Below are 26860 nucleotides of genomic sequence, written 5' to 3'. Positions count from 1 at the left end.
CACTTTAATCATATTTAAAGGTAGCCCCCATATTATCCTTTGAGAGAGACAGGCCTTGCAACAGTGAAAAACGAAGTTGGCAGTATTTTACTGTCAGGACACATACACCACATTACTATATGTCCTACCTTATCCATACACTGCACCCTGCCCTTGGGGCTACCTAGGGACTACCTTAGGGGTGCCTTACATGTAAGAAAAGGGAAGGTTTAGACCTGGCAAGTGGGTACACTTGCCAAGTTGAATTTACATTGTAAAAATAGACACACAGACACTGCAGTGGCAGGTCTGAGACATGATTACAGGGTTACTTGTGTGGGTGGCACAATCAGTGTTGCAGGCCCACTAGTAACATTTGATTTACAGGCCCTGTTCACCTCTAGTGCACTTTACTAGGGACTTAACAGTAAAACACATATGCCAAACATGCAGAACCAATTACATACACATTTTAAACAGGAGCACTTGCACTTTAGCACTGGTTAGCAGTGGTGAAATGCCCAGAGTAACAAAAACAGTAAAATCAGAGTCCAGCATATATCAACAACCTGGGGAACAGAGGAAAAAAGTTAAGGGAGACCACGCCAAGGATGAAAAGTCTAACACATGTCCCCCCTAGCTAAAAGTGGGGAGGACCTACCCAACCTCATGGGAGTTCTCATCACTAAAGCGGAAGAACCTGGACAGACCATCAGCACTGGTGTGCTCTGTACCAGGACGATGTTCCACCGTAAAGTCCATCCCCTGTAGGGAAATGGACCACCACAACAGTTTTGGATTCTCACCCCTCATCTGCATTAACCATCTGAGGGGCCTGTGGTCGGTCTGAACTCGGAAGTAAGTCCCAAACAAGTAGGGTCTTAGCTTCTTCAGTGCCCAGACAACAGCAAACGTTTCGCGCTCTATGGCACTTCACCTACGTTCCCTGGGTAGTAACCTCCTGCTAATGAAGGCTACGGGTTGATCTAGGCCTTCTTCATTCAGCTGTGAGAGTACTGCTCCAATACCATGCTCTGAGGCGTCTGTTTGCACAACAAACTCCTTGGAATAGTCAGGTGCCTTCAGCACAGGTGCTGTGCACATGGCAGCCTTCAGGGCATCAAAAGCGTTCTGGCAAGCCTCTGTCCAGATCACCTTCTTGGTTGCTTCTTAGAAGTCAAGCCAGTTAAGGGGGTAACAATGGTACCATATCCCTTAACAAACCTCCTGTAATAACCTGTGAGACATAAAAAGGCTCTCACTTCAGTCTGGGTTTTGGGAGGCTCCCAAGCCAGAATCGTGTCAATCTTAGGCTGTAGGGGTGCCACCTGGCCACTCCCCACCTAGTGTCCTAAGTACACCACAGAACCCTGCCCTATTTGGTACTTGCTCGCCTTAATAGTGAGGCCTGCCTTCTGCAGGGCGTCTAACACTCTCCAGAGGTGTTGCAGGTGTTCCTCCCATGTGGAACTAAACACAGCAATGTCACCCAGTTAGGCAGCACTGAACTCATCCAGTCCTGCCAACACTTGGTTGTCCAACCTCTGAAAGGTGGCAGGGGCATTCTTCATCTCAAAGGGCATCACGTTGAAGTGGAAGTGTCCATCTGGGGTAGAAAATGCTGACCTCTCCTTTGCCCCCTCAGTTAAGGCAATCTGCCAGTACCCAGATGTTAAATCAAACGTACTGAGGTACTTGGTAGCTCCTAACCGATCAATGAGCTCATCAGCTCGGGGGATGGGGTGTGCGTCAGTCTTGCTGACCGCATTGAGACCCCGGTAGTCCACACAGAACCTAAGTTCTGGAGTGGCACCAGGAGCAGCAGCTTTCGGGACCAATAACACTGGGCTGGCCCAAGGACTGCTGGAGTGCTCAATGACCCCCAGGGTTAACATTTTGGAGACTTCCTCCTTAATGCAAGCCCTGACCCTGTCAGTCACCCTGTAAACCTTATGTTTAACAGGTGTACTGTCCCAGTGTCCACATCATGTGTGCACAGGCGTGTGACTCCTGGGATCAGGGAAAACAGCGAGGCGAACTGTCCCAACACGTGTCACGGTTTTCAATGGTCTTACCGTCGAAGCTGAGAGGCGTAGGGGAACGGCCCTTGTTCCGGCGGGTTCTGCTCTGGCCGAGGTAGGGGCGACCCCTTCCGGTAGCCACGGTGCTGTTTGGTATGAGCGAACCACTACAGTCCGTGCCCTCCAGAAGGAGTCCCAGAGGAAAAACCCCAGTAGGGTAAAAAACCTCCACAGGAACTCCCTGAAACGAAAGGAGGACACCAGGGCGTTAGGACCGAAGATCAGGAATACTGGAAAACAAGGCAGGTCAAGAACACACAGGATTCGCAGGAGGAAATCAATCAGAGCGTGACTACCACCAAGGAGTGTTTCAACGCAATGGACAAGCAGTTGAGATCCCCTTATATACCCCTAGACAGGAAGTAGGAAACAGGAAGTAGAAATACCACCATCTTGGATTGGGGAAAAGAAAACAATAGTGAATCAGGTATGTGCATCTAACAATGCATGCTGGGCAGAGAGGAAGTGGTCAGCATGTTGGAAAGAAAGAAGGCAAGTATAAAGTACACCAAGTGCAAGGGTTCGGTTTTGTTCTAAGGATATCGGTAAGTGGTGGGCAGGTAATGTACATGCAAGCAAATAAACGTTAAGCGCATAATGCGCTGTATACGGCCATGCCCGAAACCCCCTCGGGGTCTCAGGCCCTGCCGTGTCTGCCTTTATGGCAGAACTTGAAATAAGGGAAGCGGCGAGTGCCGCGACCCCTAGACCGGCTCCTACGAGCCTCCATGGCTCTCGCTCGAGCCGCGGCATCCCCCGCGACCCGAGCGTCGGCCGCGGCGTTTACCGCGACCCGGGCGCCGGCCGCGGCGAAACTAACGTGCCGCGCCGCGGCAACCTGAGCCCGTGGCCGCGGCGAGCGCCGCGGCGAGTGCCGTGGCATAACAGTAGGCCCCCCCCGAGGCCCCGGGTTTGTGAGGGAAGAGCCGAAAAAAGTGGCGGATCAAAAGAGGAGCATGAACTGAAGAGGCATCCTCCCAGGAACACTCACTCATAGGGTATCCCTTCCAATGAATAAGATATTGGAGGCGCCCATGGAACAACCGAGAGTCACAGATCTCCTGAACTTCGTACTCAGGCACATTGTCAACCAACAGAGGAGGGGGACAGGGTAACTGCCTATGAAAAGGATCAGGACGATAAGGTTTCAGTTGCGAGACATGGAATACCGGGTGGATCTTCCACGTCCGAGGTAGGCGAAGACGCACAGATACTGGGTTGATTTTCTTGAGAATTAGAAAGGGACCATAAAAGCGGGGTTTGAATTTGTTTTGAGTGAGTCGGAGAGGTAGGAATCTAGAGGAGAGCCAGACTTTATCATGGACCTGATATGGAGGAGCCGCACAGTGTCTCCTATCTGCTATTTTCTTCATGCGGGACTTGGTGGACACAAGGTTGGAATGGATAATTCGTTGTATACCCCGTAGCTGTCGAACGTAGGAGGAGATGGCAGGAAGATTGGAGTTATCTCTCAGGGGAGTTGGGAAAGCCCTGGGATGGAAACCGTAGGAGCCATAGAAAGGAGAGACCTTTGAGGCACTGTGCAGGGAATTGTTATAGGAGAATTCTGCAAGCGGTAAGTAGGGAGCCCAATTAGTTTGTGTAGCATTGCAGAAGCTACGTAAGTACTGTTCGAGACCCTGATTGAGTCGTTCCGTTTGTCCATTGGTTTGAGGGTGGAACCCGGATGATAAGGCCACCTTGATCCCCAAGGTCTTACAGAATTGATTCCAGAATCGGGAGATATATTGAGGACCCCTGTCCGATATAATGACTTGGGGTAACCCATGTAGCCTGAAGATTTCTTGAGTAAAGATCTGACCTAATTCTTTTGCCGTTGGTAACTTTCTTAAGGTCGTGAAGTGGGCCATTTTGGTGAAGGAGTCCACAGTTACCATTATGACGTGGTTTCCCATTAAGGAAGGTAATGCGCACATAAAATCGGTGGATATGGTATGCCATGGGCCTGGGGGAACAGGTAATGGGCGAAGTAATCCCACAGGTCTGGTTCGGGGTGTCTTGGCTTGAGCACATGTAGGACAGGATAACACATATGCCTCAGTGTCCGCCTTGAGAGTAGGCCACCAGAAGGAGCGAAGCAAAAGATCTTGAGTGGCTTTCATTCCTCGATGACCTGCGATAGGGGAATCATGGCACATACGTAAGGCTTCGGTTTGCACTGCTTTAGTGGGTAAAAACAGGGCCTTATCATGATAATAATAGTCATGATCTGTGTGCAACTGCGGACGTAACTTATTTAGTTCTGTTTCGTGTAGACGGGCATATTCGGACTTGACTTGATCTAAAAAAGTCTGTGCTACCCCTATGATCTTATTGTTGTCAAATAAGTTTTGAACAGTGGATTCACCGCACTCAGGATAACGTCGGGACAAGGCATCCGCTAGATGTTCTGAGAACTGGTGATGTAGGCGATATAGAAGTCATATTGGCTGAAGAAGAAGGCCCATCGAGCCTGCCGGCTATTTTGACACTGAAAGTTTCTTAAGCACTGTAGATTTCTGTGATCGGTCCGGGCTTCAAAGGGTTCCTTTGATCCCATCAAAAAGTGTCTCCATTCTGTGCACGCGACTTTTAAGGCGAGTAATTCGCGTTCTAGCACGGAATAGTTTCGCTCAGAATCAGATATAATGTGTGATAGATAAAATACAGGGTGTTCTAGATCATCATCGTCTTGTTTTTGCAACAAGGCAGCCCCAATGGCTCTTTCTGAGGCGTCTGTGACAACAATGAATTGTTTGCTGGTGTCTGGGTGTCGGAGAATAGGGGCTTGAATAAAGGCTTTCTTTAATTCCTGAAAGGCTGACTCTGCGCCTGGTGTCCAATAAAAACCTTTCTTTAGATGTTCTTTTTTAAGGGTTTGAGTAATGCAGCTGGTTCTCTGGGCAAAGTCTGCTATGAACTGTCGGTAGAAGTTGGCTAGTCCCAGAAAACATTGAGTCTCCTTGATGGAAGAAGGAGATGGCCAATTCAATATAGCCTGTACCTTGTCTGAGTCCATGGCAACTCCGGTTTGGTTTATGCAGTATCCCAAGTATTTTACTTCTAACTGATCAAACTCGCATTTTTCAGGTTTGCAGAACAAATGATGTTGTCGGAGTCTCTCTAAGACTTGGCGAACATGCTTGGAATGTTCTTCTGGATGAACCGAATAGATTAGGATATCGTCAAGATACACCACCACTGTTTGTTGCAAAAGATCAGAAAAGATAGAATCCATGAATCTTTGAAAGATGGACGGGGCATTAGTGAGTCCGAATGGCATTACTCTATATTCGTAGTGACCAAAAGGGGTTCTAAAGGCGGTCTTCCACTCATCACCTTCTCTTATTCTTAGTAGATGATAGGCTCCTCGGAGATCCAGCTTGGTGAATCTCTTGGCTCCTCTGACTGCTTCTAAGATGTCCTTTATGAGGGGTAACCGATACCGGTCTTTAATACTGATACTGTTTAATCCTCTGAAATCGATACAAGGACGCAAATCTTTGGTTTTCTTTGGTACAAAGAAAAGAGGAGCCCCGGCGGGTGAAGAGGAGGGAGTAATCAACCCACTTTGTAGGTTCTCATCTAGGTACTCCTTCAAAACCTGTTTCTCTGGTTCTGTGAGAGAGTACATCCGCCCAAAAGGAACCACTGTGTCTGGTTCTAAAGGGATGGCACAGTCGTATTCTCTGTGGGGTGGCAGTTCAGGCTTTTCTGGCTTCTGGAACACATCGGCATAATCCTGGTAATGTCTGGGAACTCCCTGTAGGACATTAATGGATCCTCCCACCTGAGAAGGTGCTGTTGAGAGACTTTTTGGGGACCAATAATCCCCGGCGGAATAGCAATGGTGTTGACAAAAATGGGAGGACAACAAAATGGTTTTTGTTTCCCAGTTGATGTAAGGATTGTGCTGTGTAAGCCATGGAATTCCCAGGATCATGACGTGGTGTGGTGATGAAATTAAGTCAAACGAAAGATTTTCTTGGTGTTTTCCAAACTGTAAACAGAAGGTAGGGGTGGTATATTGTACAGGTCCAGAGGCCAGGAGTGACCCATCTACGGTATGTACCTGTTCTGGTACTTCCTTGGGTATTTGTGTTATCTGTCGTTCTTTGGCCCAGGTTTCATCTAAATAGAGGCCACTGGCTCCGCAGTCTAATAAGGCCAAGGTTCTTTCTTCCCGACCATCAGTTAAATGGAGGATAACTGGTAAGAGAAAAAGAGCAGTTCCTTCCTCCCTGGAAGAGCAAATAGAAGGTATATCACAATATCCCGTCCTCACCCTTCTTACTGAGGACGGGAGTTGGCGTTTCCCAAGGGCTTGGTTGGACGAATGGGGCAAGCGCGAATTAGGTGACCAGCTGCACCACAATATAGACAAAGCCCCTTCGTTCGTCTATGTTCCCTTTCACTGGCGGATAAAGGTCCTCGAGCCGTGTCAATCTGCTCGGGCTCTTCCTCGGTATTCCCTTTGGGTTCAGGACGGACTTCCTCGGTACGATGAGAGAAGGAGCGAGATGGTACTGAGTGAGATGGCAAACTACTCTTCTTTTTCTCCATTCTTCGTTCATTCAACCGATATTCTATCGTCAGTGCCTGGTCCATTAATCCTTTGAGGTTTTCTATTCTAGCAGAGTGCACTAGTTCATCTTTAATGTCCTCTCTGAGACCTCTACGGAAGAGTGTCACCAAGGTACATTCCACCCAGGTTGTTTCTGCTGCTAATTGTCTGAAACGGGTGATGTATTGTAATACATCTTGACCCCCTTGTTGGACTTCGCAAAGAGCCTCTTCTGCTGACGCCTCGAGTCCAGGGCGTTCAAACATCTGTTTAAAAGTAGTGATAAAGGTGGAATAATTAGATAGACAGGGATCATTTCTGGTTACTAGAGGTGTGGCCCAAGCCAAGGCTGGCCCTGATAAGGCACTAATCAAATACCCCACCTTGGTCTTATCTTGTACAAATTGCGAGGGGCGAAAGGCAAAATACACCGTCAAGGCATCCAGGAATTCTTTTAATTTGGTAGGATCCCCGGAAAAACGCGGTGTAGTGGCAGCTACTGCAGGGACATCTGTGGTCCTGGAGGCAAAGGCTTGTCGATAAACAGTATTTTCAGTACGTAACTGCTGGAGTTCTTGCGCCTGTTGTTGTATCGTCACCAGCAGGTCCTGGTTAGTAGGTTCCGTACTTGCCACTGGATTATCCATAGCACCAGGCTGCAACTGGAGTTTTGGGCGTTGCAATCTGTCACGGTTTTCAATGCTCTTACCGTCGAAGCTGAGAGGCGTAGGGGGACGGCCCTTGTTCCGGCGGGTTCTGCTCTGGCCGAGGTAGGGGCGACCCCTTCCGGTAGCCACGGTGCTGTTTGGTATGAGCGAACCACTACAGTCCGTGCCCTCCAGAAGGAGTCCCAGAGGAAAAACCCCAGTAGGGTAAAAAACCTCCACAGGAACTCCCTGAAACGAAAGGAGGACACCAGGGCGTTAGGACCGAAGATCAGGAAGACTGGAAAACAAGGCAGGTCAAGAACACACAGGATTCGCAGGAGGAAATCAATCAGAGCGTGACTACCACCAAGGAGTGTTGCAACGCAATGGACAAGCAGTTGAGATCCCCTTATATACCCCTAGACAGGAAGTAGGAAACAGGAAGTAGAAATACCACCATCTTGGATTGGGGAAAAGAAAACAATAGTGAATCAGGTATGTGCGTCTAACAATGCATGCTGGGCAGAGAGGAAGTGGTCAGCATGCTGGGAAGAAAGAAGGCAAGTATAAAGTACACCAAGTGCAAGGGTTCGGTTTTGTTCTAAGGATATCGGTAAGTGGTGGGCAGGTAATGTACATGCAAGCAAATAAACGTTAAGCGCATAATGCACTGTATGCAGCCATGCCCGAAACCCCCTCGGGGTCTCAGGCCCTGCCGCGTCTGCCTTTATGGCAGAACTTGAAATAAGGGAAGCGGCGAGTGCCGCGACCCCTAGACCGGCTCCTAGGAGCCTCCATGGCTCTCGCTCGAGCCGCGGCATCCCCCGCGACCCGAGCGTCGGCCGCAGCATTTACCGCGACCCGGGCGCCGGCCGCGGCGAAACTAACGTGCCGCACCGCGGCAACCTGAGCCCGCGGCCGCGGCGAGCGCCGCGGCATAACAACACGTGGCGACAGTCCCTCTGCTGTTCCTCAGTCAGGGAGGGGGAGAGGATCACTCCCTCCACAGACCCATCTTTCTCTCCTGCAGACAGGAGGTCAGGAAGAGGCTCACTCTCTTCCTGCACCCCGTCATCTGTCGCTAGGAGCATGGATAGCTCAGTTCGCTCAAAGTGTGGTTTGAGGCGGTTGACATGTAGGACCCTCAAAGGGTTCCTGGGAGATTGCAAGTCTACCAGATAGGTGACCTCGCTCTTTATTTCCACCACCTCAAAAGACCCAGTCCACTTATCTTGGAGAGCCCTAGGCTCCACTGGTGCCATGATCCACACTTTTTGTCCAGGCTGAAACTCAATCAGAGTGGCATTCTGGTCGTACCACCGTTTCATATCCTCCTGGCTTGCTTCCAGGTTCTCCTGAGCGAGACTCCTGAAGCGGGCAGTCTGGTTTCTTAGTGCCAGCATGTAGCTAAATACATCCTGGGGTGATTTACTAGGAGCTTTCTCCAAATCCTCCTTCACCAGACTGAGCGGTCCCCTCACAGGGTGGCCATAGATGAGCTCAAAGGGGCTAAAGCCAAGTCCCTTTTGAGGCACCTCCCTGTAAGCGAACAGAAGGCATGGCAAGAGGACGTCTCACTTACGCCTCAAGGGCTCTGACAGGCCCTGAATCATGCCTTTCAAGGTGCGGTTGAATTTCTCAACCAGGCCATTACTTTGGGGGTCGTAAGGGGTGGTGAACTTGTAGGTTACCCCACACACCTTCCACAGAGACTTCATATAAGTAGATATGAAGTTTGTACCTCTGTCAGATACCACTTCCTTGGGGAACCCCATGCGGGTAAAAACTCCCATCAAGGCACGTCCCACCACGGGGGCATTGGCCGTCCTTAGAGGAATGGCTTCTGGGTACCGTGTGGCATGGTCCACCAAGACCAGGATGAACCTGTTGCCCATGGCTGTCTTGGGATCCAGAGGCCCCACAATGTCAATTCCTACCCTTTCAAAGGGAGTACTGACTACAGGTAAAGGTTGGAGGGGAGCTTTGCATTTCCTCCCAATCTTGCCACTTGCCTGACAAGTCTGACAAGACCTACAATAAGCAGCTGACTGCTTGTGCATCAAGGGCCAGTAAAAGTGGGAGACAAGCCTCTTATAGGTCTTCTCCTGCCCTAGATGTCCTGCCAAAGGCACATCATAATCCAAACCCAGTAGGAGGGCCCTGAACCACTGGGGTACCACCAGCATACGAGCTGACCCAGGCTCAGGAACCTTAGGCTCACTATACAGGAGGCCATCCTCCCAATATATCAGGTGAGTACCTGGCGCCTCGCCAGCCGCCTGGGCTGCAGCCTGCTGCAGCAGCCCCTCAAGAGTAGGGCACTCCTTCTGCGCTGTGCAGAATGCTTCCCTGGTGGGTCCCCCTTCCTGCTGCCACTGTGACAGCTCAGGGACCTCCCCCAGTTCAGCCACCTGCTCCCCTGTAGGTTCCGGGGCGTCACCCTCAGGCTCCGCCTCCTCCCAGACCGTGGGAATCTCGGGCCGGTTTCCCGCGCCCCCTGCCCTTCCTCTTCTTGGCGGTCCCCTGGGCCACTGTTTCAGGCTCCAGGGGCTCTTGACTACCCTGATTGGCTGCAATAGACCCGGTGGATACGCATACCCACCCAGACAGACCCAACATCTCCAAGTGAGACCTGTGTTCCACCTCCTTCCAAGGGGAATCTTCCAGGTTGTTACCTAGCAAACAATCAACAGGCATGGTTGGACTCACAGCTACTTTCCAGGAACCTGAGACCCCCCCCCATTCAAAGGGAACCTGCGCCACTCTGCAGAGGCGCTTAGAGTTGTCTACCGCAACTACGTGGTGAAGTACCCGGGGATCAATCTGCCCTTCAGACACCAGGTGACTCCTCACTGTAGTCACACTGGCTCCTGTGTCTCTCAGAGCCTCCACCCTCTGTCCATTGATGGTCACCCATTGCCTGTACTTCTTAGTGTTATCAGGCACTAGGTTTCTCTGGACCATCTCACTGTCCCCTAGTGAGACAAGGGTCATTTCTGCTGGTTCCCACCCACCTGAATCCAACTCCTCCCCAAGCGCTACACTGGCCAAACCCTGGGACGGTGCACCAGTGGGTGCTGGTGTACTTTTGGGGCATTTGGGGTCTCCCCTCACATGACCCACTTGGTCACATGCATAACACTTACGTGGGGGACCACCTGCCACTGGCTTCCCTTTGGACAACCATGGCTTCTTTTCACTGAGGGGTTGGGAATCCTTACCCTGAGAATCAGTTTGGGGCCCTTTAGAGAACTCCCCCTGTTTGCCCTTACCCCCCCCTTTCTTCTGAGAGGGACCCTGCCCATCCTTGGCGTGGTCTCTCCCATACCTCTTCTGGACACTGGTGCTCTCCCAGCGGTCCGCTTCCTGAGCAAGCTTCCTTCGGTCAGTCAGCTTGCTGTCAATGAGGTGCTGGCACAGCTCTGGAAAACATAAACTGTACAAGTGCTCCCAAGCAATTAAATTGTAAAGCCCCTCATACGTGTTTACCTTACTGCCCTTCACCCAACCCTCCAGTGACCTGCAAAAAGAATCAACACATTCCAACCATGTTTGGGATTCCTTTCTTTTGTAGGATCTAAACTTCTTCTTGTACTGCTCAGGAATGAGACCACACCTGGTGAGTAAGGCCTCCTTCATGACAGGGTAAGTGAGACTCTGAGCATCCCCTAAGCCTGTCACTGTGTCCCTCCCCTCTGCCTCAAAATGCTTCCACAGGGCTGCCCCCCAATGAGCTTCAGGGACCAGGTTCATGTGGAGAGCTGACTCATAACCCTTGAACCACAAGTAGATATCATCCTCCCTCTTATAATCCCTCACAAGGTCTTTTGGGATGTGTATCCTTCTCTCAGGCTGCACTGTAGGATTGCTGCCACCATCCCTACTGGACTGGCTTCTCTGATCTAACTCCTTTAAGTTAAGCTCATGATCCAGCTGCATCTTCCTTTCCTCAAGGGCTGCTCTTCTCTCATCTCTTTCTTTCTCCAGATTGAGCTTCTGCATCTCCAATAGGTATGCCCTCTCTGCCTGTCTGTCCTGCAGTTCATCAGGTGTCAGACCTTTGGAGGATACACTGCTACTTGCCCTAGAGACTCTTTCCCTGGGAATAACAGGTCCCCCCACTGTACCATTATGTACTGATTGCTCTCCCTCCTCATCCTCATCCTCAGTGTGCCCTCCAGTGTTTCTGATTGTCACCCAGGCCATCAGCCCCTTTTTCAGCTCATCCTTCCTGGAAGAGCTCTTTATGGGACAACCACAATTTTTACAAAACTGCTTTAGCTGAGCCTTGTTATAACTATCCAATTGCTCCAGGTCAAAAACAGCTTCAACTGATGCATCTCCAAGTTGAGACATGATGAACGGTTAAAAGAGGGCAAAGTTCCAAATGCAGAAACAAGTTCCCAAATGAAGTTCAAAGTCAATCAAAGATCAGTGAAGAAAAACAAAGTGGACGTAGGGAAAAATCCCCCCCCCCCAAAAAAAAAGCAAAAATCTCAAGACAAGCAGTATGTGGTCACGTAGTGGTCTGAACTCAAACAGTAGTGTACACTTAATCACTCTATGTCAAGTACAAATACAAGTCCAAATCCCAATCGCTGATCACCAATGTTAGAAATGGGGTCTTTGGTTGACAGTCAGATAACCCCCTGTTCAAGCAAGGACCCTCACTCTAGTCAGGGTAAAAGAGAATCACCCTCAGCTAACCCCTGCTTACCCCCTTGGTAGCTTGGCAGAGCAGTAGGCTTAACCTCAGAGTGCTAGGTGTAAAGTATTTGTACCAACACACACAGTAACTCAATGAAAACACTACAAAATGACACAACACCAGTTTAGAAAAATAGGAAATATTTATCTAAACAAAACAAGACCAAAACGACAAAAAAATCCGACATACACAAGTCAAGTTATGAATTTTCAAAGATTAAACTCAAAAATAGCGCTTAGAAACAAAAATGCTTCGGTGAGATCTTAACACAGCGTCGTGACGGAGTCGTTCCCAACAAGCCGACACCAGCGGCGCCGGACAAGGAGTCGTGTAGACCCCCAAGTACAGTACCTTTGGTGAAGAGTGAAAACAAGCAGATGCGCGAAGTCGGGGATCGCGGCGTCTGTGCGAAACGTCGAATCCGTGCACTTCGAGTGGCGTCGGTGATGACGTGGTGCGACGACTTCCACGGAGTCGCGGACTTCAGCGGGGCTGCAGCGGCGTAGGGCCTGCGAATATCGTCGCGTTCCAGCGAGGGTCACAGCGTCGGGTGCAGGCGGCGTTACTGGATTCAGCAGCGGCGGTGGTCCGGAGTCGTCCGAAGTCGATTTCCTTGGATTTCCACCAGCTTTCCTTTCAAGGGCCCCGGGACTGGATAGGGCACCACTTGTCAGAGCAGGAGTCTCTCCAGAGACTCCAGGTGCTGGCAGAGAGAAGTCTTTGCTGTCCCTGAGACTTCAAACAACAGGAGGCAAGCTCTAACTCAAGCCCTTGGAGATTTCTTCACAAGATGGAAGGCACACAAAGTCCAGTCTTTGTCCCCTTACTCTGGCAGAAGCAGCACTGCAGGAAAGCTCCACAAAGCGCAGTCATAGGCAGGGCAGACCTCTTCCTCAGCTATCAGCTCTTCTCCAGGGAGAGGTTCCTCTTGGTTCCAAAAGTGTTTCTAAAGTCTGTAGATTTGGGTGCCCTTCTTATACCCATTTTAGTCTTTGAAGTCACCTTTCTTCAAAGGGGACTCACACCTACTTGTGAAATCCTGCCTTGCTCAGGCAAGGCCTCAGACACACACCAGGGGGTTGGAGTCTGCATTGTCAGAGGCAGGCACAGTCCTTTCAGATGAGAGTGACCACTCCACCCCTCCCTCCTGGCAGAGATGGCTAATCAGGAAATGCAGGTTACACCCCAGCTCCCTTTGTGTCACTGTCTAGTGCGAGGTGAAAAATAACCCAATTGTCAACCTGACCCAGACAGGGAATCCACAAACAAGGCACAGAATGGTTTAAGCAAGAAAATGCTCACTTTTTAAAAGTGGCATTTTCAAACGCACAATCTTAAAATCAACTTTACTAAAAGATGTATTTTTAAATTGTGAGTTCAGGGACCCCAAACTCCACATGTCCATCTACTCTCTAGGGGAATCTACACTTTAATCATATTTAAAGGTAGCCCCCTATATTATCCTATGAGAGAGACAGGCCTTGCAACAGTGAAAAACGAAGTTGCCAGTATTTCACTGTCAGGACACATAAACCACATTACTATATGTCCTACCTTATCCATACACTGCACCCTGCCCTTGGGGCTACCTAGGGCCTACCTTAGGGGTGCCTTACATGTAAGAAAAGGGAAGGTTTAGGCCTGGCAAGTGGGTACACTTGCCAAGTCGAATTTACAGTGTAAAAATACACACACAGACACTGCAGTGGCAGGTCTGAGACATGATTACAGGGTTACTTGTGTGGGTGGCACAACCAGTGCTGCAGGCCCACTAGTAACATTTGATTTACAGGCCCTGGGCACCTCTAGTGCACTTTACTAGGGACTTAACAGTAAAACACATATGCCAATCATGGAGAACCAATTACATACACATTTTAAACAGAAGCACTTGCACTTTAGCACTGGTTAGCAGTGGTAAAGTGCCCAGAGTAGCAAAAACAGTAAAATCTGAGTCCAGCACACATCAACAACCTGGGAAACAGAGGCAAAAAGTTAAGGGAGACCACGCCAAGGATGAAAAGTCTAACACCACCATTGAGAGGTTCAGAAATGTTCTAATGACAAAAGCAACACTATCCTGGGTAGGAAGGGAACGGAACAACCCCAAAGTCGATGGTAGTGTAGACAAAGACATTTCTCCATAGAGAAATATATTTTCTCAATGGAAAAAAATAAAGGTTTTAAAACTATGGTAGCACATTTGTGAGGTATATATGCAACTATATGCGTACACTTTGCACATTTAAACCTGAGAAAAAATCAGTAACACCTGCCAGAAAATGTTGTCTGTTTCAGCTGCTGCTGAGCACTCCTAAAATTTATTGGAAATTTCATAAAAGTTCAAAATGTAACCAAAGCTTAGCAGTAAAAATAAAGGGGTAAGTTTGTGAATGTTTGAGGAAGAAAATATGGAGGGACAAAAACTAGTAAAAAATGAAATTAACTGTAGTGACAATGATGTCTCCACAAGAAATGGGACTATTGACAAAGTGCTTTCACAACAGAGGCTACTCAGAGGGAACCATTGATTTAGCCAGGAAACGCACACTTTCAAAACAGCGTGAGACACACTTCTTATTAGAGGCCACAAAAAACCCAGAAAGAACTCGAGAAGGAACATCTCCTTTATTACAAAATACAGTCCAGTTAGTGGTGTTCTGTTTCGAATACTCAAAAAACACTGGCATCTACTACTTCTTGACTCCAAACTAGGAGAAATTATAGGACGGATGCCACCCATCACCTACAGCAGGGGACGCACTTTGAGAAATATTCTCTGTCCCAGTTTTATAGCACCCCTCTTCCCCACTCACTCCCAAATGTGGCTACCTAACAAACCATCTCATTTCTATAAATATGGCTGTTGCATTTCGTGCCAGTTTGCACTCAACAAAACATTAACGTTTACATATAACACAGCAACCAACTATCATGTTAGGCAATTCATCAACTGCAATACAAAATACACTGTCTATTGCATCATCTGTGTATGTGGACTAATTTATGTGGGCAGCACTATACGCCCTCTCAAGGAACATATACAAGAACACATTAGGGTGATCAGAAATTGCAATCTTAGCTATCCCCTGGCTATTCATTTTAACTCTCTACATGATGAATCTGACATCTCCAGGATCAGATTTTTTGGTTTAACACACATCACTCTGTCTCCTAGAGGGGGAGACAGGACCAAAGAATTGCGCAAATGTGAGGCCAGATGGATACTTCACCTATGGGCTGTAGAGAAAGGTCTAAACACGGACAAGGAACTTCACATGTTCCTTACTAACACAGACATGGCACTTCACATGTTCCTTACTTAGACAGATTTCTATCTGTGTAGATTACATTGACTCCCTGACAGCGATATGTAAATGGATATACATTATATTAACCTGTTTCCATACATTTGCTCACTCAACACATATATACGAGTAGAACCTAATAGCAGTGGTTACCAATCATGTGACTCATTGCTCTCAGATTGAAGTTTATTTGATTCACTCATTATATGCATCTCTTATTCTTATTACCAACCTCTCTCTTCTTTGGGGGTTTTCTGGTAAAAATATATAACATTGCTTGATCTTATGATTATATGGGACAATGTTCATTATCATTAACATCTCTGTTACACTTTTGTTAACTGTTTATTAACTATATGTGACAGTCAGTTACTAATGGTTTTTCCCTGAGACCTAATTCTATTGCTAACTGTTTTCTTACAATATGTGATCTTTGTGAAATGTCACTTCTGTGAACTGTCTACTAATAATTTAGATAATATTGAAATTAACCTTGTGACACTACTTCTTTCTCTATCTTGGGGATCAAATGAGTAGAATTTAATATCAGTATATATTTTAAAATTGAAGTCTATATTATTCACTCTTTATATGCATCTCTCAACCTCAATTGTAACCTTTCTTGTCTCTGGGGGCTTTTCAAATTATGTAACATTACTTGGTCTTAGGACTATATATAACAGTGTGCATTAACATTAATGTCTCCTGTATACTACTGTTAGATATTTGTTAATTATATATCACAGTTACCAATGGGTTCACCTCATGACAATATACTGTTGCCAACTATTTACTAACTATATATGTTATTTTTGACACTATACTACTGTGAACTGTCTACTATTAATTTACATACTGTTAAAATTCACCTTGTGACATTACTTCTATTTCAGATTTGAGGTCCACTTTATGGCTCACACTATCACAAGGTGATAACTGTACTCATTCTTTCAGGCCCTACTTTAGTTCTTTACCCTTGCTTTCCTTTTACCCCTCCAACATGGCCGCCTTTTTGGCCTATTTCGGCTACATTTCAGGATGCAGTCGTCATCCGAGTCTTTATGTGGCGCATAGGACTCCCATTACTATTTAAACTACCGCCCCGTTCGTGAACACCAGCTTCATTTTTAACCCCTTCCCCGCCACGGACGTAATGGTTACGTCCATGGCAGCGCCCGTGTGGCGCCATGGACGTAACCATTACGTCCGCAATGCTGCCCTCGGGAGAAGCACTAGCGCTCCTCCCGAGGGCCGCCCCCCCACTCCCCTAGGTCAGGGCTGACTGGGGAATCCCTTCCCCTTCAACCCCCGACCCCCCCACCCCCCTGTGACGTCAGCGCGCGAGCGCGCGCTGACAATCACACAACCTCCCCCATCGCGCTGGAAGCAGAGCTTCCAGCGCGATCGAAAGAGAAATGCTCAGCATTTCTCTTTCGATCACGTGGGGGAGGCCCGGAGGGGCTTCAAAGGGAAGGAAATGTATTTCCTTCCCTTTGAAGTCTCTCCGAGGGTTTCAAAAGCCGGATTGCTTGCAATCCGGCTTTTGAAACCCCACTAGACACCAGGGATTTTTTTTTTTTTAGATGAAATTGACAGAAGGGAGCGACCCCTTGGGCAAGGGTCGCTCCCAGGGGGTCATTTTTTTTTAAGGCCTTTTCTGCCCCCCCTGGGGGCAGATCGGCCTAATAATAGGCCGATCTGCCCCCAGGGGGGGCAGAAACCTCTAGACACCAGGGATACTTTTTTTTTTATTTGTTTTCTTTTGTGTTTTAGGTGTGGGATGCGACCCCTTAGGCAAGGGTCGCTCCCATAGGGGGGAAATTATATTTAGGCCATTTCTGCCCCCTTTGGGGGCAGATTGGCTTATTTTTATGAGGCCAATCTGCCCCCAAGGGGGGCAGAAACCACTAGACACCAGGGAGTTTTTTTTGTTTGTTTGTTTTTCACGTAAGGGGAGCGACCCCTTAGGCAAGGGTCGTTCCCATGGGGGGCAAATTTATTTTAGGCCATTTCTGCCCCCCATGGGGGCAGATCAGCCTATTTTTATTAGGCCGATCTGCCCCCACGGGGGGCAGAAACCACTAGGCACCAGGGATTTTTGTTGTTGTTGTGTTTTACAGATGGGGAGCGTCCCCTTAGGCAAGGGTCGCTCCCCTGGAGGGGCAAATTGTATTTAGGCCATTTCTGCCCGCTTTGGGGGCAGATCGGCCGATTTTAGGTCAATCTGCCCCCAAGGGGGGCAGAAACCACTAGGCACCAGGGATCTTTTTTTTGCGCCGTCACGCAAGGGGAGCGACCTTGCAGGCAAGGGTCGCTCCCCGGGGGGGTTGGGGGGGCAAATTTATTTTAGGCCATTTCTGCCCCCCCTGGGGGCAGATCGGCCTATTGGTATTAGGCCGATCTGCCCCCGGGGGGGGCAGAAACCTCTAGGCGCCAGGGCAAATTGTTTTTTTTGTGTTTTTTTTTTTGTTTGTTTGTTTGTTTTTGTAGAGATGGGGAGCGACCCATTAGGCAAGGGTCGCTCCCCTGGGGGGCAAATTGTATTTAGACCATTTCTGCCCCCTTTGGGGGCAGATTGGCCGATTGTAGGTCAATCTGCCCCCAATGGGGGCAGAAACCACTAGGCACCAGGGATCTTTTTTTTGCGCCGTCACGCAAGGGGAGCGACCTTGCAGGCAAGGGTCGCTCCCCGGGGGGGGTGGGGGGGCAAATTTATTTTAGGGCATTTCTGCCCCCCTGGGGGCAGATCGGCCTATTGGTATTAGGCCGATCTGCCCCCGGGGGGGGCAGAAACCTTTAGGCGCCAGGGCAAATTTTTTTTTGCGTGGGTTTTGTTTTTGTTTGTTTGTTTTTTTAGAGATGGGGAGCGACGCATTAGGCAAGGGTCGCTCCCCTGGGGGGCAAATTGTATTTAGACCATTTCTGCCCCCCTTGGAGGCAGATTGGCCGATTGTAGGTCAATCTGCCCCCAAGGGGGGCAGAAACCACTAGGCACCAGGGATCTTTTTTTTGCGCCGTCACGCAAGGGGAGCGACCTTGCAGGCAAGGGTCGCTCCCCAGGGGGGGTGGGGGGGCAAATTTATTTTAGGGCATTTCTGCCCCCCTGGGGGCAGATCGGCCTATTGGTATTAGGCCGATCTGCCCCCGGGGGGGGCAGAAACCTTTAGGCGCCAGGGCAAATTTTTTTTTGTGTGGGTTTTGTTTTTGTTTGTTTGTTTTTTTAGAGATGGGGAGCGACGCATTAGGCAAGGGTCGCTCCCCTGGGGGGCAAATTGTATTTAGACCATTTCTGCCCCCCTTGGAGGCAGATTGGCCGATTGTAGGTCAATCTGCCCCCAAGGGGGGCAGAAACCACTAGGCCCCGGGGATTTTTTTTTTGGCACCAATGTCACGCAAGGGGGGGGCGACCCCATAGGCAAGGGTCGCTCCCGGGGGGGCAGGGGGGTTGGGGGGACAAATTTATTTTAGGCCATTTCTGCCCCCCCTGGGCCCGGCTGAGCTACAGGCCAAAATCCACAGGTAGGCACTGTTTTCTATGAAAAAATGTGATGTGTCCACGTTGTGTTTTGGGCCATTTCCTGTCGCGGGCGCTAGGCCTACCCACACCAGTGAGGTATCATTTTTATCGGGAGACTTGGGGGAACGCTAGGTGGAAGGAAATTTGTGGCTCCTCTCAGATTCCAGAACTTTCTGTCACTGAAATGTGAGGAAAACATGTTTTTTTAGCCAAAATTTGAGGTTTGCAAAGGATTCTGGGTAACAGAACCTGGTCAGAGCCGCACAATTCACCCCATCTTGGATTCCCCTGGGTTTCTAGTTTTCAAAAATGCGCTGGTTTGCTAGGTTTCCCCAGGTGCCGGCTGAGCTAGAGGCCAAAATCCACAGGTAGGCCCTGTTTTCTATGAAAAAATGTGATGTGTCCAGGTTGTGTTTTGGGCCAATTCCTGTCGCGGGCGCTAGGCATACCCACACAAGTGAGGTATCATTTTTATCGGGAGACTTGGGGGAACACTGGGTGGAAGGAAATTTGTGGCTCCTCTTAGATTCCAGAACTTTCTGTCACCGAAATGTGAGGAACATGTGTTTTATTAGCCAAATTTTGAGGTTTGCAAAGGATTCTGGGTAACAGAACCTGGTCCGAGCCCCGCAAGTCACCCCTCCTTGGATTCCCCTAGGTCTCTAGTTTTCAGAAATGCACAGGTTTGGTAGGTTTCCCTAGGTGCCGGCTGAGCTAGAGGCCAAAATCTACAGGTAGGCACTTCGCAAAAAACACCTCTGTTTTTTTCCAAAATTTAGGATGTGTCCACGTTGCGCTTTGGGGTGTTTCCTGTCGCCGGCGCTAGGCCTACCCACGCAAGTGAGGTATCATTTTTATCGGGAGACTTGGGGGAACGCTGTGTGGAAGGAAATTAGTAGCTCCTCTCAGATTCCAGAACTTTCTGCCACAGAAATGTGAGGAACATGTGTTTTTTTAGCCAAATTTTGAGGTTTGCAAAGGATTCTGGGTAACAGAACCTGGTCCGAGCCCCGCAAGTCACCCCTCCTTTGATTCCCCTAGGTCTCTAGTTTTCAGAAATGCACAGGTTTGGTAGGTTTCCCTAGGTGGCGGCTGAGCTAGAGGCCAAAATCTACAGGTAGGCACTTCGCAAAAAACACCTCTGTTTTTTTCCAAAATTTAGGATGTGTCCACGTTGCGCTTTGGGGTGTTTCCTGTCGCCGGCGCTAGGCCTACCCACGCAAGTGAGGTATCATTTTTATCGGGAGACTTGGGGGAACGCTGGGTTGAAGGAAATTTGTAGCTCCTCTCAGATTCCAGAACTTTCTGCCACAGAAATGTGAGGAACATGTGTTTTTTTAGCCAAATTTTGAGGTTTGCAAAGGATTCTGGGTAACAGAACCTGGTCCGAGCCCCGCAAGTCACCCCTCCTTGGATTCCCCTAGGTCTCTAGTTTTCAGAAATGCACAGGTTTGGTAGGTTTCCCTAGGTGCCGGCTGAGCTAGAGGCCAAAATCTACAGGTAGGCACTTCGCAAAAAACACCTCTGTTTTTTTCCAAAATTTAGGATGTGTCCACGTTGCGCTTTGGGGTGTTTCCTGTCGCCGGCACTAGGCCTACCCACACAAGTGAGGTATCATTTTTATCGGGAGACTTGGGGCAACTCTGGGTGGAAGGAAATTTGTGGCTCCTCTCAGATTCCAGAACTTTCAGACACAGAAATGTGAGGAACATGTGTTTTTTTAGCCAAATTTTGAGGTTTGCAAAGGATTCTGGGTAACAGAACCTGGTCCGAGCCCCGCAAGTCACCCCTCCTTGGATTCCCCTAGGTCTCTAGTTTTCAGAAATGCACAGGTTTGGTAGGTTTCCCTAGGTGCCGGCTGAGCTAGAGGCCAAAATCTACAGGTAGGCACTTCGCAAAAAACACCTCTGTTTTTTTCCAAAATTTAGGATGTGTCCACGTTGCGCTTTGGGGTGTTTCCTGTCGCCGGCGCTAGGCCTACCCACGCAAGTGAGGTATCACTTTTATCGGGAGACTTGGGGGAACGCTGGGTGGAAGGAAATTTGTAGCTCCTCTCAGATTCCAGAACTTTCTGCCACAGAAATGTGAGGAACATGTGTTTTTTTAGCCAAATTTTGAGGTTTGCAAAGGATTCTGGGTAACAGAACCTGGTCCGAGCCCCGCAAGTCACCCCTCCTTGGATTCCCCTAGGTCTCTAGTTTTCAGAAATGCACAGGTTTGGTAGGTTTCCCTAGGTGCCGGCTGAGCTAGAGGCCAAAATCTACAGGTAGGCACTTCGCAAAAAACACCTCTGTTTTTTTCCAAAATTTAGGATGTGTCCACATTGCGCTTTGGGGTGTTTCCTGTCGCCGGCACTAGGCCTACCCACACAAGTGAGGTATCATTTTTATCGGGAGACTTGGGGCAACGCTGGGTGGAAGGAAATTTGTGGCTCCTCTCAGATTCCAGAACTTTCAGACACAGAAATGTGAGGAACATGTGTTTTTTTAGCCAAATTTTGAGGTTTGCAAAGGATTCTGGGTAACAGAACCTGGTCCGAGCCCCGCAAGTCACCCCTCCTTGGATTCCCCTAGGTCTCTAGTTTTCAGAAATGCACAGGTTTGGTAGGTTTCCCTAGGTGCCGGCTGAGCTAGAGGCCAAAATCTACAGGTAGGCACTTCGCAAAAAACACCTCTGTTGTCTTCCAAAAATTTGGATGTGTCCACGTTGCGCTTTGGGGCGTTTCCTGTCGCGGGCGCTAGGCCTACCCACACAAGTGAGGTATCATTTTTATCGGGAGACTTGGGGGAACATAGATTAGCAAAACAAGTGTTATTGCCCCTTGTCTTTCTCTACATTTTTTCCTTCCAAATATAGGAGAGTGTGTAAAAAAGACATCTATTTGAGAAAAGCCCTGTAATTCACATGCTAGTATGGTCACCCCGGAATTCAGAGATGTGCAAATAACCACTGCTCCTCAACACCTTATCTTGTGCCCTTTTTGGAAATACAAAGTGTAAAGAAATGGCTCCCTGTTGCAGTTACCCCCCACTTTTTGCCTGATACTGATGCTGACTTGACTGAGAAGTGTGCTGGGACCCTGCTAACCAGGCCCCAGCACCAGTGTTCTTTCACCTAAAATGTACCATTGTTTCCACAATTGGCACAACCCTGGCACCTAGGTAAGTCCCTTGTAACTGGTACCCCTGGTACCAAGGGCCCTGATGCCAGGGAAGGTCTCTAAGGGCTGCAGCATGTCTTATGCCACCCTAGGGACCCCTCACTCAGCACAGACACACTGCTTGCCAGCTTGTGTGTGCTGATGGGGAGAAAATGACTAAGTCGACATGGCACTCCCCTCAGGGTGCCATGCCAACCTCCCACTGCCTGTGGCATAGGTAAGTCACCCCTCTAGTAGGCCTTACAGCCCTATGGCAGGGTGCACTATACCACAGGTGAGGGCATATGTGCATGAGCACTATGCCCCTACAGTGTCTAAGCAAAACCTTAGACATTGTAAGTGCAGGGTAGCCATAAGAGTATATGGGCTGGGAGTCTGTCAAAAACGAACTGCACAGCTCCATAATGGCTACACTGAATACTGGGAAGTTTAGTATCAAACTTCTCAGCACAATAAATGCACACTGATGCCAGTGTACATTTTATTGCAAAATACACCCCAGAGGGCACCTTAGAGGTGCCCCCTGAAACTTAACCGACTGTCTGTGTAGGCTGACTAGTTTCAGCAGCCTGCCACACTAGAGACATGTTGCTGGCCCCATGGGGAGAGTGCCTTTGTCACTCTGAGGCCAGTAACAAAGCCTGCACTGGGTGGAGATGCTAACACCTCCCCCAGGCAGGAGCTGTGACACCTGGCGGTGAGCCTCAAAGGCTCCCCCCTTTGTCACAGCCCAGCAGGGCACTCCAGCTTAGTGGAGTTGCCCGCCCCCTCCGGCCACGGCCCCCACTTTTGGCGGCAAGGCTGGAGGGAACAAAGAAAGCAACAAGGAGGAGTCACTGGCCAGTCAGGACAGCCCCTAAGGTGTCCTGAGCTGAGGTGACTCTAACTTTTAGAAATCCTCCATCTTGCAGATGGAGGATTCCCCCAATAGGGTTAGGATTGTGACCCCCTCCCCTTGGGAGGAGGCACAAAGAGGGTGTACCCACCCTCAGGACTAGTAGCCATTGGCTACTAACCCCCCAGACCTAAACACGCCCTTAAATTTAGTATTTAAGGGCTACCCTGAACCCTAGAAAATTAGATTCCTGCAACAACAAGAAGAAGGACTGCCCAGCTGAAAACCCCTGCAGAGGAAGACCAGAAGACAACAACTGCCTTGGCTCCAGAAACTCACCGGCCTGTCTCCTGCCTTCCAAAGAACTCTGCTCCAGCGACGCCTTCCAAAGGGACCAGCGACCTCTGAATCCTCTGAGGACTGCCCTGCTTCGACGACGACAAGAAACTCCCGAGGACAGCGGACCTGCTCCAAAAAGACTGCAACTTTGTTTCAAGAAGCAGCTTTAAAGAACCCTGCAACTCCCCGCAAGAAGCGTGAGACTTGCAACACTGCACCCGGCGACCCCGACTCGGCTGGTGGAGAACCAACACCTCAGGGAGGACCCCCGGACTACTCTCCGACTGTGAGTACCAAAACCTGTCCCCCCTGAGCCCCCACAGCGCCGCCTGCAGAGGGAATCCCGAGGCTTCCCCTGACCGCGACTCTCTGAAACCTAAGTCCCGACGCCTGGAAAAGACCCTGCACCCGCAGCCCCCAGGACCTGAAGGACCGGACTTTCACTGGAGAAGTGACCCCCAGGAGTCCCTCTCCCTTGCCCAAGTGGAGGTTTCCCCGAGGAAGCCCCCCCCTTGCCTGCCTGCAGCGCTGAAGAGATCCGTTGATCTCTCATAGACTAACATTGCAAACCCGACGCTTGTTTCTACACTGCACCCGGCCGCCCCCGCGCTGCTGAGGGTGAAATTTCTGTGTGGGCTTGTGTCCCCCCCGGTGCCCTACAAAACCCCCCTGGTCTGCCCTCCGAAGACGCGGGTACTTACCTGCAAGCAGACCGGAACCGGGGCACCCCCTCCTCTCCATTCTAGCCTATGCGTTTTGGGCACCACTTTGAACTCTGCACCTGACCGGCCCTGAGCTGCTGGTGTGGTGACTTTGGGGTTGCTCTGAACCCCCAACGGTGGGCTACCTTGGACCAAGAACTGAACCCTGTAAGTGTCTTACTTACCTGGTAAAACTAACAAAAACTTACCTCCCCCAGGAACTGTGAAAATTGCACTGTGTCCACTTTTGAAATAGCTATTTGTCAATAACTTGAAAAGTATACATGCAATTGAAATGATTCAAAGTTCCTAATGTACTTACCTGCAATACCTTTCAAACAAGATATTACATGTTAAATTTGAACCTGTGGTTCTTAAAATAAACTAAGAAAAGATATTTTTCTATAACAAAACCTATTGGCTGGATTTGTCTCTGAGTGTGTGTACCTCATTTATTGTCTATGTGTATGTACAACAAATGCTTAACACTACTCCTTGGATAAGCCTACTGCTCGACCACACTACCACAAAATAGAGCATTAGTATTATCTATTTTTACCACTATTTTACCTCTAAGGGGAACCCTTGGACTCTGTGCATGCTATTCCTTACTTTGAAATAGCACATACAGAGCCAACTTCCTACACAAAGGTTTTCTTGATAGCAATTTTTTACTCTTTATATTTCTGCAAATGAATGGCTGTATACCCGTTATAGAATGAAAACGCACGTCAGGGTGCAGCTCATTTATTGGCTCTGGGTTCCTCGGGTTCTTGATGAACCTACAAGCCCTATATATCCCCGCAACCAGAGGAGTCCAGCAGACGTAACGGTATATTGCTTTCGATAATCTGACATTGCAGGGAAAAGTTACAGAGTAAAACGTAGAGAAACATTTATGTTTTTTTCACCTAAATTTCAATATTTTTCTTTTTCAGTTGTTATTTTCTGTAGGAAACCCTTGTAGGATCTACACAAATGACCCCTTGCTGAATTCAGAATTTTGTCTAGGTTTCAGAAATGTTTAGGTTTCTGGGATCCAGCATTGGTTTCATGCCCATTTCTGTCACTGACTGGAAGGAGGCTGAAAGCACAAAAAATTGCAAAAATGGGGTATGTCCCAGAAAAATGCCAAAATTGTGTTGAAAAATTGGGTTTTCTGATTCAAGTCTGCCTGTTCCTGAAAGCTGGGAAGCTGCTGAGTTTAGCACCGCAAACCCTTTGTTGATGCCATTTTCAGGGGAAAAACCACAAGCCTTCTTCTGCAGCCACTTTTTCCACTTTTTTGAAAAAAACTAAATTGTCCCTGTATTTTGGCCAATTTCTTGGCCTCTTTCAGGGGAACCCACAAAGTCTGGGTACCTCCAGAATCCCTAGGATGTTGGAAAAAAAGGACGCAAATTTGGCTTGGTTAGCTTATGTGGACAAAAAGTTATGCGGGCCTAAGCGCGAACTGCCCCAAATAGGCAAAAAAAGGCCTGGCACAGGAGGGGGAAAAGGCCTGCCAGCGAAGTGGTTAATACAACAAGAAGCTCTCGGACATTCTATCGGTAAGTTATGGCCGTGAGGCCAGTTGCTTTTATCGAGTACTTAGATTATTATTCTTAGGCTCTAGCCTAGCGCCTTCCACCTTGATCAATTGGATTAGGCTCACAGTCCTCTACAGGACTGTTTGCCTTTACATGCTTTTCCCCACGTTCCCCTGTGCAGATACCCTTCATCATCACTAGTTTATTGTCCTAAAGAACGGTAATATGCCATTTCATTTTATTGACGTTTACAGCATTTAGCCCCAACTACATTGAGTTAGTGATACGCTCATTTTACCACCTTCAATTTTACGATCTTCTCAATAGCATAAATCAACGCCACTCTTGGTTGGGACTTTTTTCCACAAGAGTTCAGAGTCTGTATACGTCTTATATTATAGAACCATTGCTCCAGGTGTATTGGAATTGGGGTTTTTATTACCACCTTGCTGGTGGAGTTTGGGTCCCTTTGTTTTTTATTCTCCTGAGCCTACCTCACAAAATACACACTCTCGGCGTGCCTTATCACCATGCCTCTATTTACTTTACTTTTAGGACTTACCAAGGTCCGTCCAACCTTTTTGCATGCCTGGGATGTACTTACCTTGTACTCTTGGATGATACCATCTTTGAACACAGCTTATTAAATTCGGTGGATCTACTCATAGGATCGGACTCCCATCTTCTAGTTATAAAAACACAGGTACCCCTTCCCTTTGTGTAACATGCAATTTCTATACCTTTCCAGTATATTTAAACCATTTACTCATTTCTCGATTCCTTTTATTTCCTCGCTTTTTTCCTTTTTTTCCCTCTCCTATTTTCTCTCTTGAATCCCCCAGGTGCCACCGTAACTTGCCTCTTTTGGATATTCCATTCTTATACTACCACTATAGGTAGGCATTTCCAGCTTTCAATTTCACTTCATCACTTTTATTCAATTGCTCTAATTAACATTGGTTAGCCACTTGATAACGAGATTGCGGTTAAACAATACACTCTGTCTCGTTCACATTAGAACTAATTTGAGTTAGCACACACTCGCATTACTTCATCTACTCTTTTGGGCTCCACTCCTTTTCACCATAGGACGAAACTTCACTACCACTTGATATATATTTATAACTTACGTTTTTCACACTGGTTCATTTTTACCATGTCTTTGCACATACTTTTTTTGTTCTTTGCTTTGATGCTTTTTCATTCCAATATCCATGTACATACTTGGCAATGTATAGGCTGTGGGTTTGTTCTACACAATATCCATATGACCTCTTCATTTCAGTGGGCCTTTTTGAGGTGTGTGTGGTGTGTCGTGGTTAGATGGCATTGACAGGTTCTGTTTTGATTACCCTCTGGAGGGCTTGCCTTGAATAGCTCTTTTGATCTTCGGAGAGTAAGAATGTCTCGGAGCGACGTTCCTGATTCTTAAAGTATCGTTTCTCGGTGTTTGGTGGATGATCACCCTTGAATGATCTTGCCTGCTGGTCGT

This window comes from Pleurodeles waltl, chromosome 6 (assembly GCF_031143425.1).
Source record: "Pleurodeles waltl isolate 20211129_DDA chromosome 6, aPleWal1.hap1.20221129, whole genome shotgun sequence".
In the NCBI taxonomy this organism is placed as follows: Eukaryota; Metazoa; Chordata; class Amphibia; order Caudata; family Salamandridae; genus Pleurodeles; species Pleurodeles waltl.
This window is presented reverse-complemented; position numbering follows the sequence as displayed.